The sequence below is a fragment of the Tachysurus vachellii genome, chromosome 4 (assembly GCF_030014155.1).
Source record: "Tachysurus vachellii isolate PV-2020 chromosome 4, HZAU_Pvac_v1, whole genome shotgun sequence".
NCBI classification, from domain to species: domain Eukaryota; kingdom Metazoa; phylum Chordata; class Actinopteri; order Siluriformes; family Bagridae; genus Tachysurus; species Tachysurus vachellii.
The window spans coordinates 26,560,551-26,574,896 of NC_083463.1; the positions used below are offsets into that span (position 1 = coordinate 26,560,551).

At 40.8% G+C, this 14,346-nt stretch overlaps 1 protein-coding gene across 9 annotated transcripts in view; it reads left to right on the forward strand.

Moving 5' to 3' along the window:
* inpp4ab (inositol polyphosphate-4-phosphatase type I Ab) overlaps positions 1–14,346 on the forward strand; it is a 58,258-nt gene that overhangs the window by 8,536 nt on the left and 35,376 nt on the right. The window lies entirely within an intron of this gene.

Consider the following 14,346-nt stretch of genomic DNA (forward strand, 5'->3'; position numbering starts at 1 on the left):
AGGTGAAGAAACTATTTTTGTGTAAACCTTTATATAAAAAAAATTTTTTTTTTTTTAAAAAAAGTCAATATCGAACAGACATCTTCTACAATAAATAATTTTTAATTCACATAAGCAGCAGGTTAATTGTTGAGTCAACTTAACTGATTTAACAAAGCAGGTTTACTGACTAGATTTATCAGTTATTATTGTCAGATTTCCTTCATTCACTTGAAGCAACTTACTTATTTATCAGCAACTTCTTAATTACAAGCTCTATGACCCCTTACCCTGATGACCTCAGCAATACTGAAAAAGACACGTTAGGTAACAAGGAACAGCTTTGATATTGAAGGTAATATTCATTTTGAAAACCAGGGAACTGAAATTATTTTGGATTTTATGTGATGAAATAATATTTTATGGCATTCATAGGCAGTTGCAATGGGTACTATTGAACAGTGCTTTACTATGAAACACCACCTGCACTTACAGCACACATCTTCAAACAGCAGGATTTATTCATACAAAGGTTTTGCTTTGGCTGCTTGAGAGCTTTATTCCTAACGCTGTCAAATCCCCAGCAGCTTCCAAGTCGTATGGTCTTGGTCTTGGTGCTAGCTGTGTGTAAACTGTATGACTCAGGTGTAGCGAATTAATTTGATTTGAACAGTTTTGTATCTATGAACCTTTAGACGAGCTACTCATGTCAGAGATCTCTGATGTAGAGTGAGCGTGATCGATTCATGTAGCATTAACCTAAACCAGTTACGGATGTTGGCACTGATGGAAACTAGAACTATAGTATTAAATCAGTGCAGCAGTAAATATAGCGTGGTTAGCACGTTCGCCTCACACCTCCAGGGTTGGGGGTTCGATTCCCGCCTCCACCTTGTGTGTGTGGAGTTTGCATGTTCTCCCTGTGCCTCGGGGGTTTCCTCCGGGTACTCCGGTTTCCTCCCCCAGTCCAAAGACATGCATGGTAGGTTGATTGGCATCTCTGGAAAATTGTCCATAGTGTGTGAGTGCGTGAGTGAATGAGTGTGTGTGTGTGCCCTGCGATGGGTTGGCACTCCGTCCAGGGTGTATCCTGCCTTGATGCCCGATTACGCCTGAGATAGGCACAGGCTCCCCGTAACCCGAGGAAGTTCGGATAAGCGGTAGAAGATGAGTGAGTGAGTGTTTCAAAGCTCCTGCTTCGTTTCGATTTTATTAAGGGCTTTGAAAATACATGATCAAATCATGTTGGATGTATGGAAATAAATTGTGTACATTTTGCTCAATTTAATCACATAGAACCGATTTACGCATTTGAATTTAGTGGTTTCAACAATGTGATTTATATTGTGTATATTTTTGCTTCTAAACATTGTATTAATAAATGTACTGTCTAGCACCCTTGGCAAGTAAAGTTCTCCAATGTGCCAAGTTTAGCGTTTTGTTTGACTGGAAACTGGCTGAAATGTGTAGCTCAAGTCAAACGCATTAATACAGACTAAAGATAATGAACAAGTACTTGTTTAATATCTTCTTCAAACAAAGCGCATACTGTGTAGCGCATTGTGTTCACCATAAGCAAGTCATTGACCAGTGTCTTGGCTTCAAGGTGCGTTCTGAGGTCTGTATTTGAATTTCATTATAAAGATATCAAAGACCTCACTATAGCCCGGTTTGCATCTCGATATGTTTCAGCCGCTCTGAGAGAAGGAGGTCTGATTGTGTTTCTCTCTAGGTGCAGTGTTTTAATGTAGAAACACAGGAGCACTTGTAGGAGCACAGCCTTGCAGTCTTGCCTCTGTTTTCAGCACTTATCGAGTTTTGCAACGGAAACAGCTGGGAAAGATCGACAGACTATCACTGAGCGGATGTTCTTATATTCGTGTCCTGTTTTAGAGAAACGACAGGGTGTGGAGTTAGATGCTTGTACAAGGTTTCATTTGTGGTTTGACGTAAACACAGCAGAATCAGCATGTGACACGTCCTCTGGAGAAAGAAACGAATGCATTTATTATTCATAGAGTATCGTGTTATCCTACGAAACCCCTGAAGTGCTGTACTCACTCAGGTGCAGGGTGGGTGTTACTGTTACTACCACATTCTTCATACCACCATAACTAATCATTTTACTGTATATTAAAAATCATAAAAATGTAATCCCTTTATTGTTACTCACCTCCAGGAATTTACAGTTGTTTGAAATTTTGCTGTCATGCAACTTGTTTTTTTTTTTTTCAAAGTCCCTGAGAGACTGGTCATGGTTAAATGTTCTTGAATGAACCCGAATTAGATTAGTTAATTTCAGTCACTTATTTCCGTAGCAGCTCTAAACTGTTACTTTTACTCTATCAAAAAACATAGCTTGTTGTGGTACAGAGAAACTGTAAAGTCTGATTTAAAAAAAAAAGTATTGTTACAGATTGGTAACTGTTACAGACTTTTGGACTCCTAAAAATTCCAAACAAAAAACATCAATCATGACAAATATCTGTTAAATTAGTGTTATTACTATAGACATGACATATATCAGGATATACGATTTAGCAGAAGGAGCACATTAATATAAACGTGCGATTTGACTTGCATCCTTGCTGTAGCAGAAAATAAACAGGCACCTTCTGACCAATCAGAATTGAGAATTCAACCATGCTGTGGTATAAAATATAAAACTAATGTGAACATTGTGTTATCAAGAACGTTAGCATAAGGCTCACTAAGCCAAACCTGTTTTTTATTTCATTTTATTTTAGACTTTTTTTTTTTTTAACTAGCTGTCATGTCAGCACACCAGAACAGGAAGTTGCTCCCAGTTAAGTGCTGCCAGTAGAATGTAATCCAGTGTAAATATTATACGGTCGGGTTTTTCAGAATAAATCAGGTATCATTTTTTGATATAATGATGGTGGGGTGTGTGTGTGTGTGTGTGTGCGCGAGTGCATGTGTGAGCGTACGCACACAGAGTGACTGTGCAATAAAAGTTAGTGCACGTGGGCAGGCGACCAAAAACCTGCAGCAGAGAAATGCTTGTTGAGTTTAGTGCTGCACTTCTAGTTTTCAGTGTGGGAGTGTTGGATAAGCCATGAAATGTCATTTCTGAAGGTGGTTCAGGTCTCTTTGCCATCCTCGTTGGTAATGCCTGTGTGTGCATGCATAAACAGGAGGTTTTGAGGTTTGGCTTGCAGACAGAAAGCAAAAAGTAGAATTTGCCCTTTTATGGTTGTTGAGCTCTGCTCTCAATCTAGCAGCCTGTGAAAAATGAGACTCTTTAAACAAACCTTTCTTACTTTTTCATCTTTGTATGTTGATATCTGATAAACGTAACATAGTGTTTATCTGGGAGGATCTTTCCAAATGGATTTTAGGGTTTTTAAATAAACTAATGAGTATGATGCATCATCTTCATCAATCATAACCAGACTGTCCTGTAAATCCTGTATCTGACTATCACTTAATTTTTAGATACTCTTGTGTTCTGTAGTGAAGCTTTGATTAGCATCATTATTTCTGCAATACGTTCACGTAATACTGTCATAATAATGTCATAATACAACATGCACTAGGTTTTTAAGGCTCGTTCTGTCACCTGGTATCAGATGCTGACATTGTGATTGAGTATGTATTACGAGTAAAGGAAAAATCTCACACAATGATACCCTTAGCAGTGTCAACGTAACCTCAGAAACTGAAAAAACGGGTTTGTAAATACAACCCTATTGACAGATGCATTCTGTAAGTGGACACTTCAGGGGGAAAAATGTATCTCCAGTAAAGAGTAACAATAATTTTAGAAATTATGCCAGTATGTGAATGTGTTCAACAAAAGGTGCTGGGGGTGATCTATTTCTTTGTTTATTTATTATTTTTATAATACACAGTATTTTTAAATATACAGTAATGTATTTATTTATTCATTTATTTATTTTTTCCAGTTACAGTTTCCCTTGTTGCTGCAATTGTGAGTAGTTCCTGATCAGGGTTTCTTGCATCAGTTTTGTACTGTATTTTGTGCTCCTACCTCATACTGTTCATGGCAAGTATAATGATTTAGAACCCTTTAGTGGCAGCTATTTAGTAAAGGCTTGTCATTATCGCTGGAGGCTCTAATAGACATGAGAGTGTTGCTAGAATCTGGAGACAGTTTTGTGCCTTCTCCTGCCAGAGGTTCACACATCGAATAAAAGAAGAGAGAGGGCGTTCACACCATGCTTCCCTGGAGTGTTTCAGTCTACTCCAGCAGGCCTGCTGCTCAAGCCAACTCTAAGCAGCTTTTTTTAAATAGTAAATTTAATGATGTACACCCCTTATTTCCTTATTCTCACCCTACAGACATGGTCTTCAGGTCGAATATGTGTGCCACTTTCAGCAGGTCATTGGAAAAGTGTGTTAGGCAGTCTGTGGGGGATTAGCTTAAAAAAAGCTTTCCCCAGATCCTCGTTCTAGTTCACAGAAGGTCCTATAAATGGCCATGAAAATTGTTTCTAGTTTTGTCTCATTAATCCTAAGTTTAGTTCTACATATGACCAACTGGATGATCAGGATTTACGTTCATGTAGAATTACTTCCTTGGGGAATCTACTGAAATCAAGGGCAAGGAGAACATGAATGCAAATCCGAAATATGCAGGAATTTGACAAACGTGATCTGAGAGGAACAGTGATGATGAATCTTGAAACAGCAGCATCTTGAATCTGAATGCAAAATTAATCACAGGTATATACAGCTAATTTATAGGGTGTTGTAAAATGATGATCAGTAACTAACATTATCTATCACACTGACTGACAGAGGTGCAAAAATTCCAGCAAAGATTATTTTTATCCGTCATTTTTTTTAATCCGCCAATCCGCAGAACTGCGATAAAGACCATAAAGAAAAAATATTGCATTTGAAAGAAGAGCAGCAGCAGACAGATGTCTCACGTCTCATCACAATTATATCATGACAGGATAAAATAAGCTCCAACATGGAATAAAGTAAGGGATTCGTTACAGCGCACAGGTGTGTAGCTAGCTGATTAGTATGCAAAAGATATGTTCATAGAGTTTATTTACTATCATGATAGTGGGGAATTTTCATGATATCCAAGTCAAGGTCTACAAACCTACACTGTGTTACTGTACCTCCATTTAATCTGATATGAAGAACATGTATTATCATACAGACAGTTATAGAATACTGGGATCATCATGTACATTGTGACAGCTTAAGTTCATATTGTTCCAGATACTTCACAAGTAGGGAAGGGCGATATGGCTGAAAACTGTATCACGATATCAGTGTTTCATATCGGTCGATATCGATAATTATTGATATCTTTTATGACCCATTTAAAATAAGGACCAGGAGAAAAATTTATTACATTTAAACATTTTTATTTTAAACTTAACCTTCCTCTGATCATAATCCCCTCAGTTATTAAGACAGAAATGTCAACAACCATGGAAAACTCAAATAATTAAAATGTAAACATAAGTCTAAAGTCACAATGAACACTTAACAATGATCTCTTAACATTTAAGGTGTAAAATGAAAGAAAATGTAAGAAATGCTTAATAAAGTGTAAAAAAAAAAAAAGTACAAAGTGTTAAATATCCATTATTGCTGATATTTGCTAATCTTGTCCTTTATTATCTTTAGATACTAATTCAGAGTACTAATGCTGACTGTTGCCCTCCCTACACAGTCACTGGGGTTTGGTGGAAAGCCTCTTCTAAACAGAGTTGATGATTGCTCCATAACTCTTTTTTTAACAAACCATTGATTTTATTCTGCAGTAAATTCAGCAAAGAGTGACTTCAGCTTAGAATTTATATCATGGGTCTTCAGTTAGATTTGACCTAAAATCTAAGTGTTAAAAAAAACAAAAAGTGTTAAAAAAATGTGCACTGTTTTGGAAACATAAATAAAACTGAGGTAGACTGAGATACATCTGTAATATAAAAAACAAACCTGATACAGTACAATAACATTGTTTGAAATATAAAACCTGCAGAAATATGAAAAAGTAGCTGACTTTTCCTCTTTTATTTACAATTTCCTCGCTCGCTGTGGCGCTCATTTTCTGCTTATCAGTCGCCGGTTACTAAAGAGGAATCCAGCAGACCAGCACGAGACAACGATATGGCGCAACCAAACATGATACTGTTACATAATTGGCTGTTAGCGTGTCACTCCCTACGTTGCTAGGTTACCAGAGAGTGAGTACCTTTGTTAATGCAACCAAACTTGCTTCGCAAACCTCTGTTTACTTCCGACGAAGAATAAAAAATATCGAACGTTTTTAAAGAATTAATTAGAGCTTTTAATTGCTTAGTATTTTTCCTCAGATATCAAATTTCAAAATAGTCTAATAATCTGATATGCATGCATATGATTTTAGGACTTTTGTCGTTTATTATTATAACATTTGTCACACTCATTAGGAACACCCTTTTAATGGGTTTGATTCCTCCCCGTGAATCGAATCTTTTGATTCTATACACCAAAATGATTCATTCAGATTTGTTTTGACGATTTATGCATTGAACCTTGTTTTGTGGTGTTGTAGCTTTGTAAGCTATCAAAGATACGCAGAGACAGGATTGCTGCATGTGAACAGAATGGTCGTATTTATTTTTATTAAACTTCCTGCGCAGGAACAACGCATCAACCAACTAACTAACTCTCCCGCTTCTTAAAGGGGAAATGCCAAATATGTGTGTGTGTTTGTCGGTGATATGTGAATTATGTATCAGTTATCTGTGGGTTGTTTGTATCTGCCACCACACAGGCCCCCCCAGAATTCACAAACAGCGGCAACATCAGCTTGCTTGGAGCACGAACATGTCTCCCTGAACGGGTGCAATGATGTGAGCCTGTAGCAGGTAGCACCTCTTGAACATTCTGAGATTTCATCTTGGGGTCTCAACTATTGTTGGTGGTTGGTCGACCCCTCCTAGGAGCCAGCGCCGGAACCATCGGCTGGCCCAGCTCTCCATGAGCTGGTTTAAGTCGGTCGACAGTGACTCGCTCTGTATGGCCCCCGACGTCAACCAGGAAGGTTTTGGCTCCAGCCTCCAGAACACGAAACGGGCCATCGTATGGGGGCCGCAAAGAGTTTCGATGAGCGTCATGACGGATGAAGACGAACTCAGCTGCAGAGAGGTCTTTGGGCATCCAAGCTACCGTCAGTCCATGCTGAGAGGTAGGAACAGGTTTGAAAGCATTGATTCTGTCTAAGAGGGCGGAGCGTTCAGAACTTAGTCTCCATGGCATTGTGCAATCTGGAATGAAATCTCCGGGGACCCGTAGAGTCTGTCCGTACACCAACTCTGCAGAGGAAGTTTGTAGATCCTCCTTGGGAGCTGTTCGCAGGCCCAGCAGGACCCATGGTAGCCGCTCAATCCATCTGTCATCTGTCAGACTGGCCCTCAGTGCAGTTTTGAGAGAGCGATGAAAGCGTTCGCAAAGGCCATTGGCCTGCGGGTGGAAAGCCGTAGTATGGTGCAGCTGCACACCTAAGATTCGAGCCACCTCCGTCCACAACTCAGATGTGAATTGAGGGCCGCGGTCCGAAGATATGTCTGACGGTGTGCCGAAACGCGCCACCCAAGTGTCGATGAAGGCCCGTGCAACATCCGCCGTTGTCGTTGAGGTCAATGGCACTGCTTCAGGCCACCTAGTGGTGCGATCCACCATAGTCAGAAGGTGAGTAAACCCCCGGGAGGGCGGCAGTGGACCCACTAGGTCGATGTTAACGTGGTCAAAACGTCGCTCGGGTACCTCAAAAGTTGCCAGTGGAGCTTTGGTGTGTCTCTGCACTTTGGCCCGCTGACATGCCACACACGCTGAAACCCAGTTTCGAACATCCTTTTTCAATCCATGCCACACAAACTTTGAAGAAACCAGTTTCTGTGAAGCTTTCCGCCCCGGGTGTGACAAACTGTGGATGTTGTCAAACACAACGCGCCTCCACTGCACCGGTATTATTGGCCGAGCATGGCCTCTGGAGACATCACACATCAGCGTAGCTCCCGCCTCTGCAAAACGGACGTCAGCTACTTTCAAACTTGAGACAGCTGATCTGTAAGCCTGCACCTCTGTGTCGGATTGCTGATCAGTAGCTAACTGGACAAAGTCTATACCCCAGTGTACTGCTTGCACAACGGCCCTGGAAAGGCAATCTGCTACAACGTTGCTTTTCCCGTCTATGTGCTTGATATCTGTTGTGAACTCAGATATGAAGGCCAGGTGGCGTTGTTGCCTTGAGGACCAGGGTTCAGAGACTTTAGACATAGATCCACAAACGCTGTGAAAACCCGTCCTTCCAAAAAGAAACGAAAGTGTCTTACTGCCAGGAATAGCGCGAGCAACTCTCTGTCAAAAGTGCTGTACTTCTGCTCATTCAGGCGGAGCTGACGACTGAAAAATGCAAGGGGTTGCCAAACACCATCTACCAGCTGCTCGTGTACTGCACCCACTGCGCAGTCTGACGCATCAGTAGTGATAGCAATGGGGGCATCTGGAATCGGATGAGACAGCATGGTTGCCTGGGCTAAAGCGAGTTTAGTGTCCACAAACGACTTGGTCATCACCTCTGACCAGATAATCTGTGCATTCTTGCTGTGCCCTGTGAGGGCCCTGTACAAAGGATGCATGAGCTGGGCTGCCCGAGGAATGAAACGATGATAGAAATTAACCATCCCCAAAAACTCTTGCAGTGATTTGGGTGTGTGTGGAACAGGGAACTCTGTAATGGCGTTGACTTTGTCTGGCAAAGGAACTGCCCCCTCGCTTGTGATCCGGTGGCCTAGAAAGTCAATAGCGGCCAGGCCAAACTGACACTTGGCAGGGTTAATTATCAAGCCATGTTGGCCGAGGCGAGCAAACAGCAATTTTAGATGTGTCAGGTGCTCCTCTTTGGACGCACTGGCGACTAAAATGTCATCTAAGTACACGAATAGAAAATCCATGTCTCGTAGGATCGAGTCAATCATTCGCTGAAAGGTTTGTGCTGCGTTCTTTAGTCCAAAAGGCATCCGTAAAAATTCAAAGAGGCCAAACGGTGTTATCACTGCTGTTTTAGGGATGTCCGCATGGAAGACTGGCACCTGATGGTATCCTCGAATAAGGTCCACCTTCGAAAAAATTGTTTTCCCAGCCAGTCGGGCTGAAAAATCCTGAATGTGTGGAACTGGGTATCGGTCAGGTGTGGTGACATCATTGAGTCGGCGATAATCTCCACACGGGCAGTAACCACCATCTGCTTTGGGGACTATGTGGAGGGGCGAGGCCCAGGGACTGTCAGAGCGTCGCACTATACCCATTTTTTCCATGCTAGCAAACTCAGCCTTGGCCACTGCAAGTTTCACTGGATCTAACCGACGTGCCCGGGCATAGACCGGTGGCCCGGATGTAGAGATATGATGTACGACTCCATGGCTGGCCACTGCTGAGGAGAAAGTGGGTTTAGTGAGACTTGGAAAGTTACAGAGCAATAGGATGAACTCACAGTCAACCGTCAATGCGCTGGACAGAGTGGTCGTGGAGAAGGTGCTCCTTGAACAAGGTAAGACATTGAAACCTTCCGTGGTGACCAAACAGCAGTTTTTTACATCAACCAACAGGCCATTGGTGCACAGGAAGTCTGCACCCAGGAGGGGCCTGCTTACATCAGCCAACACAAACTCCCACGTAAAACGCTGTCCATTGAAGCACAGCGGCACTAGCCGCTTCCCATATGTGCGTATCTTGCCTTGATTGGCTGCCTCGAGCGGTGAGCCAACCTTGCCTAAGTGTCTGTCCATTGTTGACGCAGGCAGGACGCTAACCTTTGCCCCCGTATCACACAGGAAATGTCGGCCGGATAATGAGTCTGTGATGAACAGTAGGTAAGCAGTGTCGTTAGCTACTATGCTACTGACAGTCGGCATATTGTGGCTCCCATTGAACGTGCATGGAGGACGGCACTTTTTGGCTTTTGCCCCAAAACGAGCGTGAAAAAAACACAGTCCCTGTTCAGCAGCCTGCCGTGCAGCGGGAGCTAGCCGTTCACCCGAACCACGTGCTGCAGTGCTCAAAACAAGGATGTAGCTATCGCTGAGACAGTTGCTGTACACTTGTGTGATGCTGTCTGATATACATCTGCCAGTTGTGCTAGTTCTCTGTAATCAGCTACAGTACTATTTGCGAGGGAGGTACGGAAATTCTTTGGTAATTGTTGCAAGAATAACTCCTTAAACAGAAAGCATGGCTTATGCTCACCCAGTAGCGCTAGCATGTGGTCCATTAACTCGGACGGCCGTGAATCTCCGAGTCCGAGTCTCTCAGTCTCTGATTAACAGAAAGTCTTTAACAGATATGCCTTTAGTGTAGAATATTTATCCCGATCCGGGGGATCTTCCAAAATGCTGATCGCCCGCGCGGCCGTGGAGCTGCTGAGGGCTGCGACGACGTAATAGTATTTCGTGTCATCCGCGGTTATGTCCCGTAAGGCGAACTGAGCTTCGGCTTGCGCGAACCATACGGCCGCTTGTTGCTCCCAAAACTCCGGCAGCTTCAGAGATACAGCATTCGTCGACATCACAAATAAGATATTTGTTCTACGTCGGGGTCACCAATGTAGCTTTGTAAGCTATCAAAGATACGCGGAGACAGGATTGCTGCATGTGAACAGAATGGTCGTATTTATTTTTATTAAACTTCCTGCACAGGAACAACGCATCAACCAACTAACTAACTCTCCCGCTTCTTAAAGGGGAAATGCCAAATATGTATGTGTGTGTGTTTTTCGGTGATATGTAAATTATGTATCAGTTATCTGTGGGTTGTTTGTATCTGCCACCACAGTGTTATAAAATTTCTACAAATTTTCTGAGATTTGAGTAGGTTAAAAAATATATTTTATATATATAAATATATATTTTAGATCAGACACCAAATGTGTCATCATCAGTCATTACATGTTCATAATTTGGGATTATGCTTTGTGCTACATTCATTTAATAACATCTCTATTGTAGTTGAACCAGCAAGAGTCATATCTGGCTCGATCACATCATCCACTAACTAGTTTCTTCAATTTATACTGAATCATGTGTCCCAGTTCATACAGAATCAGTATCACTCTTATTCAGACTCAACAGCGGTGCTTTCATTCAGTATGTCCAGCAAATGCCATGTTTAACTCTAATACTGTGTTTAAAAAGCAGTAATGTGTTTTCCCATGGCAGGAATGAAGTGAACGAAAAATATGAGTCAGTGCATATGGAAGTGAACAAAAACGATTCATAAAACATTCGCTCAAAAACAAAGATTAAACAAATTACTGCACCTCACTTTGTTCTCAAAACAGCCTCAATTCTTTGTAGCATGGATTCCACAGGATGCTGATAACCCACACTCTTTGTTGACCTTTCTCATCAACAAGGTCTTTCAGTCATCATTTTGTTTAAACTTTAAAAACCACAGTGTGAGAAATTCCCAGGAGATCAGCAAAAACACCCAAACCAGCCTGTCAAGGACCAACAATCATGTCACTGCCAAAATCACTCAGATTATAATTTTTTCCCTATTCTGCTGGTTGATAATTTACCTGAACATCGAACATTATTGGAAGCTTCTGGCATGTATCATGATTTTATGTAATGTAAGCACATGGACACTTTAAGGACAATTACAAAATTTTGTTACAAAAGTTACTAATAAAGTGTTCAGTGAGCGTATACTGAGTGTACAGTTCTTTGTTTTTCATTGTAATAGTATAGCCTAAAGGCATTTAAGCTGGAAATGTAATTTGTTTCCTGTGTATTGCTGTTAATTAAAGTAAAGCTTGAAGCACTAATTGCTGTTCTAGAACTAGTTCACTAAAATTTATATTCGTGAATCCCATAGTGTAAACTATATACATATGATTTTGTGAACAACTCTTCCTATAAAGAGGGCATAACAAACCATACCACATTTTTATTGTGATTTCTCATATATGTGGCTTTTTAGGGTAAGTACTAAAATCTGATTCATATGTTTATGCCCGACTGTGGTGGTAAATAAAGGTGTTCTTCATTGTCTGGGTATCATATTTATTTTCGTTATACACTACACTGTTTAACTGTAAGGTATTGTTCTAAAAGTGAAGCTGTATTTCACTTAGTTTTGAGAAGTTAAAAATGTTGACAAAAGGCATTTTGTGTCAGGCAACTCGAGAGCCTTATTTGTTTGCTTCTTTCTTTCTGAGCTGACTCAGTAGGCTCAACAGCAAATCATGAACTTGCTCGTTCAGCATGGTCAGATGGTGCTTTTACATGGCCAACTAGCAAAACAGTGTGGGACACAACACACAGACCTACCAGCAGGACTCTTTCCATTGCCACAATCAGGGAATTATCGAATAGATGGATTCACTACCTCTGATTAGACCAAATGGTTCCTGCTTTTCACTTTCTATGAAAAAGAGATTGAATAGAAATAGATGGAGAAACAAGGGGACTATAAACTGTCCTAATGTGCTTCCTTCCATATCTCTGATTACTTATCACACCTCTATGATAAGAACTTGCTCGACTGGAAATGGTTCACCTCACACCCATTAACAGAAGAAATATACATGTGGTGATAATGCTGCATTTGTTGTGTGTGGGTGCAAATGGTGTATTTGTGCATGACTAATTCTGTGTGTGTGTGTGTGTGTGTGTGTGTGTGTGTGTGTGTGTGTGTGTTGCACTTGTACTGCACTGCTAGTCATGCCTGACTCAGAGGACTCTGATGCTTTGAAAGACTAGCTATATTCATCATCCTCTCTTCATAAAGATGGAGTTACTCATCTCATATATTTATGTTAATGCAGTGTTGATACTTGTTTAGAACTGTTTTGTGCACTGTTATGTCCTAAGATATTCGCTGGTTTAGACGTCAGCCTTTATAATAATACTGTTGCATACTTTGTTGTTTGATTTTGAATTTGTGGCTTCAGCAAGGTCTCCGATTCATTTTGGAACTTTTTTGGACTCTGTTATTTAGACAAAGCCTCTGTATCCCAAACGCTAGTGTTTGCTTTAATTCTGATACAGACCATCAGGATGGACAAATAAAAATGGATTAGCTAGCTCACTCAGTAATTAAAAGTCCCAGTGTGTGCTGCCAGTACTGTGTTATGGTTTCATACATAAATAACTCGGCTGAAATAGTGCTAGCAGCTTAATCAAGTTTAAGGATCTAGTTACACTAGGTAAGTGTCTCACATAAAAAGACATACAAGTCTCGATAGATGTGACTTATGTGATGTCTTTTTATCACACTTTACCGGAGTACCCGGAGGAAACCCCCGAGGCACGGGGAGAACATGCAAACTCCACACACACAAGGCGGAGGCGGGAATCGAACCCCCAACCTTGGAGGTGTGAGGCGAACGTGCTAACCACTAAGCCACCGTGCCCTCTACAATTCAGAATTATTTTGTTAATTAATTACACACAGTATTTTAAATGTTATAGTTGAAAAATGAATATTTGTTTGCAGCATTCAGCTAATCAACTAATAATAGTGCACTAAAAGACTGCTAAATACATTGTGTTGAAGCAGCTCAAGCTTTGAGGTCGGGTGAACTTCAAGTTGAACCTAAAGCTGAATATGGACTCGATGACTTGTCTCACACCATTCATTAAAAATACAGACTCATCCAAAAGTAGATCAGCATTTTGGATTTTATTTCTTAAAGTATTTAAATCTATATGTGTTAAAAATTTAGAACATGGTGCCTTTTGTTTGAACCCACCCATTTTCCAAGTGATTAAAATATATATATAAAGAATTTGGATCGTGTGACAGTCAGGTGTTTCTTGGTGCCCAGGTATGAACTGTTAGATTGAGTGTTTAAACAGTTTATAGTCCCGAATGTCTACTCTTGGTTTGATCTTTGGGTTTTACCTGTCAACACTGCCTTCATTCTTAAAATAACTGATAAACCTTCACTCTTCTTTCTAATGTCCTCATCATGAGAACATATTGAGAAACAGTGTACGTTATTAATACATAAATAGACAAATGAGTTGCTATAAAGCATGCCGCAATGGCCTGAGCTATTAATAATGAGCAATAATGGTTGTTGAGCAGGAACAGTTAAGTGAACAGGATCTCTGAACTACACTACCTCGTCATACAGTTGCTCATTTAACAGTCAGATGAATTCTGTTAACAAGCTCACTGAACGTTCTCAGAGTACAAATTAGCAGATCATTATGGGAATGCAGTCAATGCAGAGCTAGATTACATTGTAAAAATGGCAAATGTACAGATTTGCTCTACTGTACATTGAACAGTAGTGGGTATTACTTGCTCAAGTTTACTGCTAGTGATGTGACCGTACCAACAACTGATTGATGATTGTTATAATGT